This window comes from Theropithecus gelada, chromosome 8 (genome assembly GCF_003255815.1).
Source record: "Theropithecus gelada isolate Dixy chromosome 8, Tgel_1.0, whole genome shotgun sequence".
NCBI classification, from domain to species: Eukaryota; Metazoa; Chordata; class Mammalia; order Primates; family Cercopithecidae; genus Theropithecus; species Theropithecus gelada.
Window position 1 is genome coordinate 58,257,033 of NC_037676.1, and position 17,520 is coordinate 58,274,552.

Consider the following 17,520-nt stretch of genomic DNA (forward strand, 5'->3'; position numbering starts at 1 on the left):
TAGAATATTTTATATAAATGTAAGAAAGTGGAAAAATGTTCATAGTATATTGTTAAACAGAAATAATCAGAATACACATTATTTAGAAAAAATAATTGGACCTATTTTTAAAATAAAGTTAAAAAGTATGCCAAGTAATACAAATGAAAACAGAAAATAAGAGAAGAAAAATAAAACATTTCGAGGGAACGCACTGAAATAATAACAAATATTTTTCTTCTTCCTTTCATATATCTTTCAATTTTCATTATTATATAGCCCTTTAGTAATGGAAAAGAGAAATGCTCATACAGCAATAGGGCCAAATTCTATTTGTAGACTAAACAAAAACTGTTTATTAAAAAGTAAAAAACTGTTTATTAAAAAGAAACAAAAATCCACGATGATAGGGATTTGTCAGTGGGACACAGGATGGGACACAGGAGCCAAGTAAAAGAGTCTCCAGGGGCCAAACGTAGAACAGTTTGAGTAACAAGATAAATAAAATAGTATTGGATTATAATACAGAGTGTAAAATAAATATCCACGAGTCCACACTAGTATAAATAAATAAATAAATAAATCAATGGGAGAGAAGAGAAAAATTTCCCATGCAGAAGAATTCAAATAATTTATGTAGATATTTCACCCTCAAGGAGCTGAAGCATAGCTCCCTGCTCCTTACATGCTCACTGTGCAAACCGGCTTCCTTCCAGTGTGGAGTGAGGGAGGACGGTAACTGTGCGGTGGAGAAACCCGCAAACGCTTCCCCAGCCAGGGGATCAAGGTCAACATCAACAGTGATCTGTCACGTGGATACTATGCACCCTTGACATGATGTGATAAAGACACACTTTACCTCTGTCACCTTCATCCTGTAACCTCTCGCTAATCATGAGAAAAACATCAAGCTCCAATAGAGGGGCATACATACCCAACCAGTAGCTCTCAAAACCAGCAAAGTCATCAAAAACAGTCTGAGAAACTGCCCCTACTGGGAAGAGCCTAGGGAGACATGATTGATGACTCAAATGTAATGTGGGATCCTGAGACAGAAAAAGGACAATAGGTAAAAACTAAGATGGTCTGAATAAAGTGTGGACTTCAGTTAATAATAATGAATGAGGCCAGCCACTGGGGAACACGCCTGTAATCCCAGCACTTTGGGAAGCCGAAGCAGGAGGATGGCTTGAGACCAGGAGTTTGAGATCAGCATGGGCAACAAAGTGAGACCCCCACCTCTACAAAAAAAATTTTTTTAATTAGCCAATGGCACATGCCTGTAGTCTCAGCTACTTGGGAGGCTAAGGTGGGAGGATTGCTTTGGCCCAGGAAGTTGAGGCTGCAGTGAACCATGATGATGCCACTGCACTCCAGCCTGGGTGACAGAGCACTAAACCCAGTCTCAAAAAAAAAAAAAAAAAAAAAAAAAAAAAAACTCTTGGTATGCAATTCTAGTCAATTCCTTCGAGGAACAGTGCCACCTAGTGCTCTGTCACATAAATGACCGACGGTGGTTCTGGTTACATGACTTTCCACGGCCGTACATTACCTTAAGCCCTCCTCAAAAGTGAAAAGAATAATGATTCGAAAATGTGTTTCCCTCCATCCTCCCCAGAAAGCATTCATAATTTCAAATAACTGCTGGGTAATTACATTTATATTACTTGGATTTATTCACAACCTCATCCTAGAATCTTTGTTTATAAAATATCTATTTCTATTTTCAAAAATCCAGTACAAAATAATGTGAATCAGAAACACAAGCTCACAAAAAAGTAATAGAGTAATAGCATATTATAAATTAATACAGTAACTTTTTTATCTTTTATTTTTATTTATTTATTTATTAAAATAGAGATGGGAGCCTCTCTATGTTGACCAGGCTGGTCTCAAACTCCTGGCCACAAGCGATCCCTTCATCTCAGCCTCCCAAAGTGCTAAGATTACAGGCATGAGCCACCGGGCCCCACTGAGTCAATTTTTTAAAGTTACAAAATAGCTTAAGCTTTATAAGATAGTTGATCTCAATTACAAAAGTCAGTTCTAGAAACTGTAAAGCTACGACAAGTTAACATTGTTATTTAACTTTAATCCAACACTCACATAAAGTTCCCTTGCTTAATAACTGCATGGTTATTTTAATATCAGATTGTTATTTATAAAGTTAAGCCTTTATTAATAAACAGTAAGAGGAAAATGAATTTGATCAAAGTCTAAAACAGGCAAATGAAAAAAATCAAATGATTAGCTAATATATATTGTTTATTGAACCTGAATAATTTTCAAAATATGTCATGAAAGAAAGAAACGCAGCTGAAATAACTGGCACCTGGCAATTGCAAATTACCAATGTAGCCAATGTAGCAGTTGCTTACAACATAAATGGCAAGAATTGGCCTTTTCCCCTTATTTCCTATACACTTGGCAATATGGAATTTTAAAAAACCCACTCTAGTTAATTTGAGTGCCACTTCTTGCCCTCTTCTGACCACAGTGGCATACTGAGATAGGCCCTTAAAGAGATTATCTCTGGCCGGGCTGGTGGCTCAGCACTGGTAATCCCAGCACTTTAGGAGGCTGAGGCAGGAGGATCATCTGAGGTCAGGAGTTCAAAACCAGCCTGGCCAACATGGTGAAACCCCATCTCTACTAAAAATACAAAAAGTAGCTGGGCATGGGGGCAGGTGTCTGTAATCCCAGCTACTCAGGAGGCTGAGGCAGGAGAATCACTTGAACCCAGGAGGTGGAGGTTGCAGTGAGCCAAGATCATACTACCACTGTACTCCAGCCTGGGCGACAGAGCAAGACTCCGTGTCAAAAAAAAAAAAAAAAAAAAAGAAAGAGAGAGATTATCTCCATCACACTTTGGACTAAGAGGTGTACCCATGTGTAGGAAATCATCTTCAAATAAGTTTTTTTTAATTATTATTGGGTTTTTTTTTTTTCCAGATTTCACTAATAGTTGGTAGAGAGCCTAAAGGCATTGCTAGCAGTGTGTCAAGGTTATTCTAGGTGTTTTGGTTTGGCTCTTCACATAATAATTTATTTTAGATTGAAGCTTTAAAAAGTTTTCCTGAAAGCAAGAAACCTACTGCCCAACTTAAATAATGACATGTGTCTGCTAATAATTTGCGCTATTAGCTGACATCTTTGTCCTGGAAATATTAAAACTATTCAGGTAATATACAAAAATCAGTAGCATTTCTATATGCCAACAGCCAGTAATCTGAAAAAGAAATCGAAGAAACAATCCAATTTACAACAGCTACAAAAAAATAAAATGCCTAGCCAGGCTTGATGGCTCACGCCTGTAATCCCAGCACCTTGGGAGGCTGAGGTTGGCGGATCACCTGAGGTCGGGAGTTGGAGACCATCCCGGTCAACTTGGTGAAACCCCATCTCTACTAAAAATACAAAAAATTAGCCGGACATGGTGGCAGACGCCTGCAGCCCCAGTTACTCGGGAAGCTGAGGCAGGAGAATCGCTTGAACCCAAGAGACAGAGGTTGCGGTGAGCCAAGATCATGCCATTGCACTAGAAAACATTGATGAAACAAGTTGAAGACGACACAGAATGATGGAAAAGTATCCCATGCTCATGAATTGCAAGAATTAATATTGTTTAAATGTTTATACTACCTAAAACGGTCTACAGATTTAACGCAATCCCTATCAAAATACCAATTACATTCTCCCTGGAAATAGAAAAAAAAATCCTAAAATTCATAGGATCACAAGATTCCAGCTAGCCAAAGCAATCCTAAGCAAAATGAAAAGCTGGAGGCATCACATTACCTGACTTCAAGATATGCTGCAAAGCTAGAGTAATCAAAACAGCATGGAACTGGCATAAAAACAGACACATATACCAATGGAACCAAACAGAGAACACAGAAATAAATCCACACATTTACAGCCAGCTCATTTTTGACAAAGACACCAAGAATATATGTTGGGGAAAGGACAGTATCTTCAATAAATAGTGTCGATGAAACTGGATATCCATATGCAGAAGAATGAAATGAGACCCCCTAACTCTCACTATATACAAAAACCAAATGAAAATAGATTCAAGACTTAAATGTAAGACCTGAAACTATGAAACTACTGAAAAAAAATTGGAGAAACTCTTCAGTACATGGGTCTATGCAAAGATTTATTGCGTAAGACCTCAAAAGCACAGGTGACCAAAGCACACATTGACAAATGAGATTACATCAAGCTAAAAAGATTCTGTACAACAAAGGAAACAATGAACAAGGTGAAGAGGCAACCCACAGAATGGGAGAAAATGTTTGCAAACTACCCATCCAACAAAGGATTAATAAGCAGAATATATAAGGAACTCAACTCAATAGCAAAGAAACAAATAATCTAATTTTAAAATGGGCAAATGATCTGAGCAGATATTTTTCAAAAGAAGACATACAGGCCAGGCGCGGTGGCTCACACCTGTAATTCCAGCACTTTGGGAGGCGGGCGGATCACAAAGTCAGGAATTCGAGACCAGCCGGACCAACACGCTGAAACCCTGTCTCTACTAAAAATTAGCTGGGCGTGGTGGCGCGTGCCTGAAATCCCAGCTACTCAGGAGGCTGAGGCAGGAGAATCACTTGAACCCAGGAAGCAGAGGTTGCGGTGAGCTGAGATCGTGCCATTGCACTCCAGCCTGGGCAACAGAGTGAGACTCTGTCTCAAAAAAAAAAAAAAAAAAAAAAAGACATACAAATGGCCAGTAGGTATATGAAAAAATGCTCCACTAATCACCAGTGAAATGCAAATCAAAGTCACAATAAGATATCATTTCACCCCAGTTAAAATGGTATTATAAAAAAAAAAAGTAATAAATGCTGGCAAGGATGCAGAGAAAAGGGAAGCCTTGTACCCTGCTGATGGAAATGTAAGTTAATACAACCACAATGGAAAACAGTATGAAGGCTCCTCAAAAAACTAAAAATAGAGTTACCAGCAATCCCACTGCTAGGTATATACCCCAAAGAAAGGAAATCCATGTATCGAAGAGATGTCTGCACTCCCATGTTTATTGCAGCACTATTCACAGTAGCCAAGATATGGAAGCAACTTAAGTATCCATCAACAGATGAATGGATAATGAAAACGTGGTACATGTGCACAATGAAATATTATTCAGCCATAACAAACAATGAAATTCTGTCATTTTCAGCAACATAGATGAAACTGGAGGACATCATGTTAAGTGAAATAAGCCACGCACAGAAAGACAAATATCACATGTTCTCACTTGTACATGGGGTTAAAAACAAAATAATCTCGTGGAGGTGGTGAATAGAATGGTGAAGGAGAGTGGGGAAGTGGAGGAAGAGGAGTTGGTTAAAGGGTACAAAAATCTATTGATATGGAAAGGGTAATTTCCAGTGTTCATCAGCACAATACGGTGACTAAGTATTACCACAGTACAAGAATGTGGACAAAGTTGATTTGACAGGCAAACATGATGATTACTGGAAATTTTTCCTCTCCAACTATGCCCTTGCCCTGAACCCCTTCTTACCTGGAGCTTGCCACTCACTCTCCCCATTCAGGGTGACTCCCACCCCACCCAGATCCACCCTGAAATCAGGACTGCAAAGAGGCACCCCTGAGCCAGGTGCCTTTCCATTGTCCACAGCGCCAGAGGAATGACGCTTCGTTCTCCAGGTCTTGTCTTATTCATGATAACATTTACCAGAAGGTATAAACAAAGCTGGTTTTCCTTGATATATAAAGAGAAAGCTGAATAGTCTTCCTGGTGATAGAAATGAACAAAAAGTGAAGCCATCTGAGAAAGTGATGCCTCTGACTGAGGAAATAAGGGCATGGGAAAGTCAGTTGTCTGGCTGGGCAATGTCTTTGACATGCAGTAGGAATCTGCACAAACCAAGAAGCAATTGACAAATCTTTTACCACAAGGCTCTAAACAGTGCAAACGACAGGTAAAACTGCTAAAAAGGCTACACACAGGACACAGGTGACCTGCAACAGAGCTATCAGGCAGAAGGCCCTGTTTGTACCAATGCTCCAGACAAGTCCCCAGGGACACAGATCTAAGGGCTTCCTCCTACCAACTTCTCCCGGGGCACAATTCTTTTAAGTCCTTCCAGAAACATTTTCCTTTTCACAACATGAACACATCAGAACAACTATCAACACTCGATCACACTGCTCTCCCTCCTGAGCTAAAGCAGGTCCAGGTATAAACTGGAGCCAATACCTGACAGAGCCCACAACTGCCCGAGGTACAAGAAACACTCCCGAGACTGACCCTCTAGGCCCCAGAAGGAGAATAGAGCCTGGGTTTTATGATGACCAAAGATAGAGAACTTTTGTTTTACAGTAACACAGGTTTTATGAGTATAAAGAGTTTGCTTTTTTTCCCTCAAAGTCCAGGACACGGTAAAGAAAAGACAGGGACTATTTGTGTGTTATCAGGCTAATAAAAGCATGGGCAATGGTGCATTTCTGTGGAACCAGTGTTGTAAATGCTCTGTACTCTGATGGTTTCCACTGATTTCAGGGTTTCCAGACCTTGAGACCTGTTGGTGTCAAGAGTGTTGGCACGTGGAGAAGAGAATGAAACAAGCCTCCAATGCATGCAACAGAGAGGCAGTTTTTCTGGGCTGGGAAAGGTGTACAGGACGGAAAGGAAAAATGTTGTGAGATGGAGATAGACTCCACAGCCAAGTTCCGCAGAAATAGAAAACAACGAAGTGTACTGGTCGGGACTTCAAGAAGAAAGGCCTGAGAGAATTGGCATTTTGCTGTGCCAAGTTGTGCTTACTAAGAACAGTGAGTGGGTCCTTGGTGAGGAAGACAGAATTAATCTCACCAGAGAGCAGAGCCAGCAAAGCGCCAGGAGAGCTGCCAGGCCATGAGGAGATACAGCAGCGAGCCCAAGGGGCACACCACAGGGCTCCCTGCAGTGACGCGTGGGCTCCGTGGGACTCTCCAGTCACCGTCCACCAAGGGCAGAGGTGACATTTGTTGTTACTGCATTTTGTTGGTTACACCCCATCTCTAAAGTGGGGATAAAGCCATCTACCTCAGAAGGCCATACTCAGGGGCCAGTGCATGTGAAGATATTTAACACAGGGCCTGACACAGAACAGTCACTCAAAAAAGATTGTAAATTTCATATCTAAGAAAGTGATGATAAGGATACTTGCAAGTGACTAATGCCAGGCTATAATTGTCATGAGTAGGTCTTCCTTATTTTGTTATATGTTTGTGTGTCTGTATACATAGATTATTTCTTTCCTCTCTTGTTCCCTTATCATGTAACATAAGATGCAGTGACTTTAGGCCAGGCACAGTGGTTCACACCTGTAATCCCAGCTCTTTGGGAGACCAAGGTGGGTGGATCACCTGAGGTCAGGAGTTCGAGACCAGCCTGGCCAACATGGCAAAACCTCTTCTCTACTAAAAATGCAAAACTCAGCAAGGCGTCATGGTGCTCACCTGTAATCCCAGCTACTTGAGATGCTGAGGCAGGAGAATTGGTTCAATCCGGCAGGCAGAGGTTGCAGTGAGCTGAGATCATGACACTGAGATCATGCCACTGCACTCCAGGCTGGATGACAGAGTGAGACTCTGCCTCAGTTAAAAAAAAAAAAAAATTAAGGCCGGGTGTGGTGGATCACGCCTGTAATCCCAACACTTTAGGAGGCCGAGGTGGGCAGATCATGAGGTCAGGAGTTCGAGATCAGCCTGAAAAACACGGTGAAACCCTGTCTCTACTAAAAATACAAAAATTAGCAGGGCGTGGTGGCAGCGCCTGTAATCCCAGCTACTCAGGAGGCTGAAGCAGGAGAATCACTTGAAACTGGGGGATGGGGGGATGGAGGTTGCAGTGAGCTGAGATTGCACCACTGCACTCCATCCTGGGTGACAGAGCGAGACTCTGTCTCAAAAATAAATAAATAAATAAATGTATTGACTTTATGTCAATATGTAAGTATTGTTAATTTTATGTCATAGCATTTAATTTATGAAATATCAGGAGAAGAGTAAACATCACTCTAGGACTTTGCCTCCTCCTCCTAGGAAGGAGTTAGCGTGTTTCTCCTGGTACACAGTGGAGTTGCATCACGTTACACCCAAGTATGACCTTGTTACTGTCTTTATTTGGAGATGGTTTATCGTTTAAGGAGATGGTTTATCGTTTAAGGAGACGATAAGAAGTGGACAAGAGAAGGACTGAGCTGGTTAACTTTCTGTGTCCACTTGACTGGGCTGAGGGAAGCTCAGATCGTGGGGAAAACCATATTTCTGGGTGTGTCTGTGAGGAGCTTTAGAAAGGCTGGTACTCGCATGGGGAAAGCTGAGTGAAGAAGCTCCCGCTCACAGCTTGGGTGGGCATCACCGATACACTGGGGGCCCGAACAGAGCAAAAGGCAGAGGAAGGTGCATTGGCTTTCTCTTCTTGAGCTGGGACATCCATCTCCTCCTGCCCTCAGAGATGGAGCTCCTGGTTCTTGGGGCTTCAGAGTCCGAGACTGAAACTGGAAACCTCAGAACACCTACGATTGCAGACGGCAGGTCATGGGACTTCTCGGCTTCATAACTGTGTGAGACAATTCCCAGAATAAACGTGTGTGGAGGGGTGTGTGTGTATTTATATACACACCTTACTGGTTCTGTTTCTTTGAAGGACTCTGACTAATACAGCAACCAGTAGGCATATTTTATCAGGTGGGGCTCCAGCCAAGTGAAATATGACCTCCCCCATTTCCCACAGGGCAACCAAGCACCCTTAGGCCATGGCATGGGGAGCACTTTCTACTCCTCACCTGCATCTTACGCCCAGGCAGCTCCCTGTCATCTCCTCTCTTCTTTGCAGAATGTACCGGGGATACCCAAGAATGAATTCCTCTGAATGGTGCCACCGCTGAGTCCACGCTTTGGGCTTTTGGCCTCTGAAACAGGATTCTCCTCAGCTCTCACTTCTTGCTCTCTCCAAAGATGAATACAAGGCCCTTTCTACTTTAAAGATTTCTTATCATAGAGGAACAAAAATGATGAAATAGTCACAAACTCCTGACATAGTGACTGCTGCTCTGTAGTGCCCAAATTCTGAGTCAACAGAGAAAAGGTCCAGTGGACCTGGGCTGTCCCTTTGTGTCCCCTGAGAGAGTGAGCTTTCAACAAGTACACCTCCCTTCTCTGTCAACATCAGAAGGTGAGGTGCATTTATTGGAATTTTCTTTGCAAAATGTTTATAAGGGTCAAGAGCAGTGGTTGATGCTTACAATCCCAGCATTTTGGGAGGCCAAGGCGGGTGGATCACTGGAGCTCAGAAACCAGCTTGGGCAACATGGGGAAACCTCCCCTCTACAGAAAATACAAAAATTAGCCAAGTGCAGTGGCATGTGCCTGTAGTCGCAGCTACTTGGGAAGCTTAGGTGGGAGGATCAATTGAGCCCCAGAGGCAGAGTGAGCCAAAATCCCACCTAGTGAGACAAGATCACACCACTAGTGTGATCCAGCCTGGGTGACAGAGCCAGACCCTGTCTCAAAAAAAAAAAAAAAAAAAAAAAAAAAGGATATTTATGAAAGGACATATGGTCATATCCTTTTATAAATCAACTTGTAAGTCAATTTAAAAATAAGTAAAATTTATAGACAGCAAAAGTGTTTCCTTATGAATGAAGTATGATTTCAGTTGTAATGAAACTCCTCACCATTTTGATGTTTGTTGAACAATAATTTCAGAAATTATTCACTGGTTTTACAAAATGTCACACATAACTGAAGTTATAAAGCTGTCCCTTAAGAATTGGGTAGATTTAAAACATTACAGCATTGTGATGACTTTCAATGCCATGGGTAGGTGGGTTGAGGTCCCAGAGATTTATAATGGAATGAGGTCTGGAGTGTGACTCCCTACAAGTGTGCACACATTCCACTGACTGCTCGGGCAGATTCCTGACCCAGGGTTATGTTATTAAATTTTCAGGGAAAAAAAAATCCCCTCAGGAATCTCTTCAAAGTTGAAATTAAATTGTGCAATGATCTAAATGTGCTCTAATAAATGTTATACCAATCCTGAATCCCTGAGTTTCATAAAAACATAGAAAGGTAGATAGTGCTGTGAGTGAATTCTGGGGGCTGAGGAACTAGAGACATTTCAAAGAAACAGGATGGGTGGAGAGGGAGAGGGGACCTTGAGAGCTGGTCTAAAACCCCACTCCCAGTGAGGGGCCAGCGAGTGCCAGCACAGGACACCGTAGTCTCCGATCCCAGCAAAACGGCGCATGAGAAGGAAAGCCTGAGCACCCTATTTAGAGAATGTGGGAAATGGAGCCAGGGGTGTTGGTCTGATTCCCTTGGTTCTTGGGCAGATCCAGTGAGGAGGAGGAGAAAGATGACCTCAATTCCAGATTGATTTCGTTACTACAGTGTATTGGAGACACCCTCCACAGCACCCTGGGAGCCTCAAGGGAGAAAGAGAAAAAATAAGCAAAGCAGTTGGCTCCACTGAGTGGGGCTTCTTCTCTTTGGTCAAATCCAGGACATTGGACCATGGATTTCCAACAAAGGAATCCACAGCCCAGGAGATGCAGGGAGGCAATTACAGACAGGCAGTTCTGTTTGCTCCCCATGGCTCTCCCAGCTGTTTTCACGTGAGGGCATTTTCACTTTTTATTATTGATTACATACACAATCCGATATTTTGACATGTCTGTGCCATCATGTCACTGCAACTATGATCAATGTGTAGAATGTTTCCATCATCCCAAAGAGTTCCTCCCTGTTTCTTTCCACCTTCCACCCTCACCCCACTCCAGGCAACCGTCCCTCTATCTTCCGTGCTGTATTTTTGCCTTTTCTAAAATTTTGCAGACATGGAATCATATGGTGCAGACTTTTTGCTTCGTTTTTAGGGAAAAATTACTTGGGGGTTCACCTGTCCTTTCCTGGGTCCCTGTGGCCCTCAGATTTCATCACGGTTCTGGCAACCCTACCCTCGTGGTTGCAAAAGCCCCCCAGTCACGTTGCCAGCTGGCTGCCCTGCAGGGTCAGAGCAGACAGGAGTCTTGCATGTTCTTCAGAAGGGACCCCTAGAAGACTTCTAGGACTCTCTCAGCATAACTTGGACAACTCTTCTCTCTGCCTTTTCAAAGATCTCCCTCCCAGCCTGGCATGAGGAGGGAAAGAAAAGAGTGATGATGTCCAGGCACAGCAAACTCCATCCTGGCCTGAGGATTTCGCAGAGGTGACAGAGGCACTGAAAGCCACCATCAGGTTACATGAAGTGAGTGTGTTGGGCGGAGGGAATAAAACACCAGTGCAAAGTTGGGTTTGTCTGTATCCTCCCGAAATCGCACAACAACTTACATTCTCATTGAACAAAGCATCTTTTTGAAAGACTTGTCCTGAGTGAAGAGAGTGGGAGGAAAATTCTTCCTCAGGATTAAGTCCATGATGAGGCAGAAGAGGCTGAACAGGAGAGAGTGGTATCATCTGAAGAGTGCTTTGACAGACAGGCCAGAGGCCAGGCTCAGCCAATGACAGGCTCCCGCCTCGACCTCTGAAAGTGTGGAAAACTCAATCTGGGCTGAGATGGGTGCAGCCCATGGGTGCCCCAGAGCCATGCGAAGGCCTAGAGAGAACGGCTCCTGACAAAATCAGATGGACCTTCTTTCAAGAAGAATCAGCAGAGTCAGAAAGCAAGAAGGTTGGGTTTTGTTCTCATCTTTTCTAGGGAAGGGGATAGAAATCAACAGGTGCAGTTCATCCGCTCTATGTCAGGAACTATGCTAAGTGCTTTATGATGAGAACTTATCTATGTTCTCATCAAATTAAAGAAAAAAATAGTTTTTCCATTTTTTTAACTGTTTATTTTTCTTTTTCTTTAAAGACTGGGTTTCTCTCTGTTGCCCAGGCTGGAGTGCAGTGGTACAATCAGAGCTCACTGCCGCCCCCATCTCCCAGACTCAGGCTCCAGCTTCAGCCTCCCAAGTAGCTGGGACCATGGGTGTGAGCCACCATGCCCAGCTAATTTTTATGTTTTTTCATAGAGACAGGGTCTCGCTATGTTGCCCAGGCTGTTCTTGAACTCCTGGGTTCAAGCGATCCTCCTGCATTGGTTCCAAAAGTGCTGGGAATATGGGTGTGAGCCACTGCCACTGGTCCTTTTTCTTTTCTCTTTTTTTTTAAGAAGGGAACAGCTGACATGGCAATGAAAAGACTTTTATTTTTTTTTTTAAAGTGAAAGTGGAATAATAAAGAAGGGATGAGAAAAGCTAACCGTTTATCAATATGGGCTGCAGGCTCATAGCAGGCAAGCTCTTACACTCTGCTTTGTTTTGACCAGATCAGCTCTATAGGATGGATTGATGAACAATAGAATTTTTACATTCAATTAAGGAAGGTAGAGCTTTTTCCAGGGTACTTATAGATAAAAGGATATCCAAGAGTCCAAGGTTAGCCTCACCAGTCACTCCCAGAATCACACAAGAGAGAACCATCTTAAGCCAATTAAGCCAAGAACAGCCATAAGTCATACATTTCTGTGGACATTTCCGTCACATACAGTTGACCCTTGAACAACACAGGTTTACACTGCAAAGGTCCAAAATATATTGCTTGCCAGTGTATTGGTGTGTGCCTGTAACCCCAGCTACTTCGGAGGCCAAGGCAGGGGGATTGCTTGAGGCCAGGAATTCTAGACCAGCCTGGGCAACATAACGACACACTGCATCTCTTTCTCATTCCTTTCTTTCTTTCCCCTTTTTTTTTTTTTTTTTTTGAGATGAAGTCTCAATCTTGTCACCCAGACTGGAGTGCAGTGGCACTATCTCGGCTCACTGCAACCTCTGCCTCCTGAGTTCAAGCAATTCTCCTGCCTCAGCCTCCTGAGCAGCTGGGATTACAGGCACCCACCACCATGCCCGGCTAAGTTTTGTATTTTCAGTAGAGACAGGGTTTCACCATGTTGGCCAGGCTGGTCTCAAACTCCTGACCTCGTGATCTGCCCACCTCAGCCTCTCAAAGTGCTGGGATTACAGGCATGAGCCACTGTGTCCGGCCGTCTGTCTTTCTTTTCTTTTCTTTTCTTTTCTTTTCTTTTCTTTTCTTTTCTTTTCTTCCTTCCTTTCTTTCTTTCTTTCTTTCTTTCTTTCTTTCTTTCTTTCTTTCTTTCTTTCTTTTCTTTCTTTCTTTCTTTCTTTCTTCTCTCTCTCTTTCTTTCTTTCTTTTCTTTCCTTCTTTGTTTCTCTCTGTATATATCTAGATATATGTGTATATATGTACATATTTAGAGAGAGAGATAATTTTCATATATATATGAAAATTTTTTTGAGATTTGTGAAAATTTGAAAAACTCAAAGATGAACCTCATAGCCTAGAAATATCAAAAAATTAAGAAAAACTGCCAGGAACAGTGGCTCACGCCTGTAATCCCAGCACTTAGGGAGGCCAAGGTGGGCAGATCACGAGGTCAGGAGTTTGAGACCAGTCTGACCAACAGGGTGAAACCCCATCTCTACTAAAAATACAAAAATTAGCCAGGCGTGGTGGCGCACGCCTGTAATCCCAACTATTCAGGAGACTGAGGCAAGAGAATTGCTTGAACCTGGGAGGCAGAGGTTGCAGTGAGCCGAGATTGCAATAGAGTGAGACTCCATCTCAAAAAAAAAAAAAAATTTAAGAAAAACATAGGTATGTCATGAATGCATAAAATGCATGTAGATAGTATTCGATTTTATTATTTGCTACCATAAAATATACACAAATCTATTATAAAAATCTATCAAAACTTACATGCACATGCTTACAGACCATACACAGCACCATTTACAGTTGAGAGAAATGTAAACAAATGTAAAGATACTGTATTAAATCATAAATATATAAAATTAACTACAGTACATGCTGTACTACTCTAATAATTTCATAGCCACCTTCTGTTGCTATTGCATTGAGCTCAAGTGTGTGAGTATCCACTTAAAATGCCCTGTCCCGCTAATCGTCTTCCCATGAGCAGTCTCTCCAGTAAATTGCATGCAGCAGTAAAAAGTGATCTCTCGTGGTTCTCTTGTCTTTTTTATCCTGTTTAGTGCAAAACTGTAAGCCTTGAATAACACAATGGGACCCATACAAAATGCCACTAGTGATGATGTAAATGATCCCAAGAAGCAGACAAAAGTGATGATATTACAAGAAAAAGCTGAATTGCTTGATATGTACCATAGATTGAGGTCTGCAGCTGCAGTTGTAGGCCATTTTAGACAAACAATTCATCTTATAAGCACACAAGATAAACTTAGATCAAGTACTGTAAATGTATTTTCTCATTTTTATGATTATTTTTCTTTTCTTTTTTTTTTTAGAGACAGGGTCTCAGTCTGTTGCTCCGACTGGAGTGCAGTGGCTATTTATAGGCATGATCATACCACGGGAACATCAACTCCTGGGCTCAAACAGCAATTACTTTTACACCAACCTAATAAAATGGTTAGTATCTTTGGTCTCACCTGAATGTATAAATGATGGCCTAATGGTTTGTGGACAGGGCCACGGGGTATGCACCTTCTATGTAGTATATAGGATTGGGGAACCTCCTAGTTCTAAGACATAAAACTTCTGTCCTGGCTGGGTGAGGTGGCTCATGCCTATAATCCCAGCACTTTGGGAGGCCGAGGCAGGAGGATCACCTGAGGTCAGGAGTTCTAGATCAGCCAGGCCTACATGGTGAAACCCTGTCTCTACTAAAAATACAAAAATTAGCAGGGCATGGTGGCAGGCACCTGTAATCCTAGCTACTCGAGGGGCTGAGGCAGGAGAATTGCTTGAAACTGGGAGGCGGAGGCTGCAGTGAGCCAAGATCACTCAACTGCACTCCAGCCTGGGTGACAGAGTGAGACTCTTGTTTCCAAAAAAAAAAAAAAAATCTGTCCTTATGTAGCGTTTACAACCATATACATTTTTGCTTAATTTCTTCTTGCTTAATTTCTGTATAAATTTTTGCTTAATTTCTTCTTCAGTGCCTTCTCGGTTTTGTTTGTTTTTTGTTTTTTGTTTTTTGTTTTTGAGACAGGGGCCTCGCTGTGGCTCAGGCTGGAGTGCAGTGGCACTAGCTGGGTTCACTGCAACATCCACTTCCCAGCCTCAAGGGATCCTCCCACCTCGGCCTCCCGCGTAGTTAGGACTACAAGAGTGCTCCACCATGCCCAGCTAATTTTTTATTTTTATTTTTTGTATAGAGAGGCCTCTCTATTTTGCCAAGTCTAAAAAAAACCCAAAAACTTGTTTTACTGAATGTTACTAGACTCTTTGCTATGGCTACTTTAAAATAAAAACTTGTAACACTTCTCTAAACTTGTTAATGCCAATACTCTCGGTTTTCTAGTCAGAATTCAAACAGTAAGACCTCTTGTAATTATTCATAGAGCATAATAACATCACCGCTATTAATTGTGGTTTTTTTCTTTTTATTTTCCTTTTTTGAGACAGGGTCTGTCTCTGTTACCCAGGCTGGAGTGCAGTGGTGCAGTCTCAGCTCACTGTAACCTCCACCTCCTGGGTTCAAGCGATTCCCGCGCTTCAGTCTGCCGAGAATTATAGGCGTGCACCACCAGGCCTGGCTAATTTTTGTATTTTTAGTAGAGACAGGGTTTCACCATGTTGGCCAGGCTGGTCTCAAACTCCTGGACTCAAGCGATCCACCCGCCTTGGCCTCCCATAGTGCTGGGATTACAGGTACGAGCCACCGTGCTGGCCACTAATTGTGTTTTATAGCCAGAAGAGAAAATAGGCATCACATCCACTTGGGATCATGGAAAAATGATTTATCTTCAATATAATCATAGAATTCTGGAATTTCAAAGCTGAGAGGGACTTCTGAGGTCATTTAGTTTAAACCTTCATACAGCAGGTATCTGAGTCCCAGAGAGGTTAAATGATTTGCTGAAGGACCAACCTGAGGGAAGAACAGGAACTGGAACCCATGTCTTTCAATACCAGATCTCGTGATCCAAAAACTCCATGTTGCATGTTTGATTACAAATATATAATCACAGTTTGAATGCTGCTGCTATATTATCGACACGTACTTCAATGCTCTCTCATTCTACCAGGATGTAATTATCAGGATCTGCCTCTGTTGGGCATCTTTCCTTTTGTTCATTGATTTCACAGTCCGTCACTTGGTAATATTATTGATAATATTCTCCATTCCCTTGTCATTTCTTTCACCATTGCTATAATGTAGTAAACCCCAATCTTGGATTCATACAACAATTTGCTTTCCATGTGTCTGAATCTTTTTTTTTTTTTTTTTTTTTTTGAGACGGAGTTTCACTGTTACCCAGGCTGGAGTGCAATGGGCAATGGCATGATCTCGGCTCACTGCAACCTCTGTCTTCCAGTTTCAAGTGATTCTCCTGCCTCAGCCTCCTGAGTAGCTGGGATTAGCCACCATCATGCCTGCCTAATTTTTGTATTTTTAGTAGAGACAGGGTTTCACCATGTTGGCCAGGCTGGTCTTGAACCCCTGACCTCATGATCTGCCCTCCTTGGCCTCCCAAAGTGCTGGCATTACAGGCATGAGCCACCGCGACCGGTCTTTTTTTTTTTTTTTTTTTCTGAGACGGAGTCTCGGTCTGTCACCTAGGCTGGAGTGAGGTGGCGCGATCTCGGCTCACTGCAACCTCCACCTCCCGGGTTCAAGCAATTCTCATGCCTCAGCCTCCTTAGTAGCTGGGATTAGCTGCCATCATGCCTGCCTAATTTTTGTATTTTTAGTAGAGACGGGGTTTCATCATGTTGGCCAGGTTGGTCTTCAACTCCTGACCTCAGGTGATTCACTTACCTCAGCCTCCCAAAGTGCTGGGATTGCAGGCATGAGCCACTGCGCCCAGCCGCCCTGTGTCTAAATCTTGATCACCAAGGGCAACTGGAGAAAAAAAATAACAAAGTTGCTCATATTGGTGCCACGGTAAAAACGAGGTCATATATCCCAGTAATCTTTCTGTTTTCTGATCAGTTCTATATCGCTCCTGTTCACCCCCAAGCTTTTTCAAACTTCTTGCATGCTCTGGCAATCTTAGATCCCACCAGACCCCTCCTAATTTAGTATCTGAGGTTTTCTCTTATTCACAGAGACACTGGGAATCACATAGGAGAACTTTCTGAACTCTGGGCATAAACAAGTGAACTGACCTGCCACAGGCCTTGTCCTGACCTCATTCCTTCTAGTTACAACCAGAAAGGGATTGTGGTATCCCCCTCCTCTCCTAGCTCATCCCCCTGCCAACTTAGATTCCATCCCCACCACATTCTCAGGAGGCTCACTCCGTTAATCTCCACACTGTTCACCTCTTGTCTCCCAACTCCCTCCTTCTCAACAGCATTTTTTTTTTTTTTTGAGACAGAGTCTCACTCTGTCACCCAGGCTGGAGTACAGTGGTGCGATCTCAGCTCACAGCAACCTCCACTTCCTGGGTTCAAGTGATTCTTCTGCCTCAGCCTCCCAAGTAGCTGGGATTACAGGTGCCCACCACTGCACCCGGCTAATTT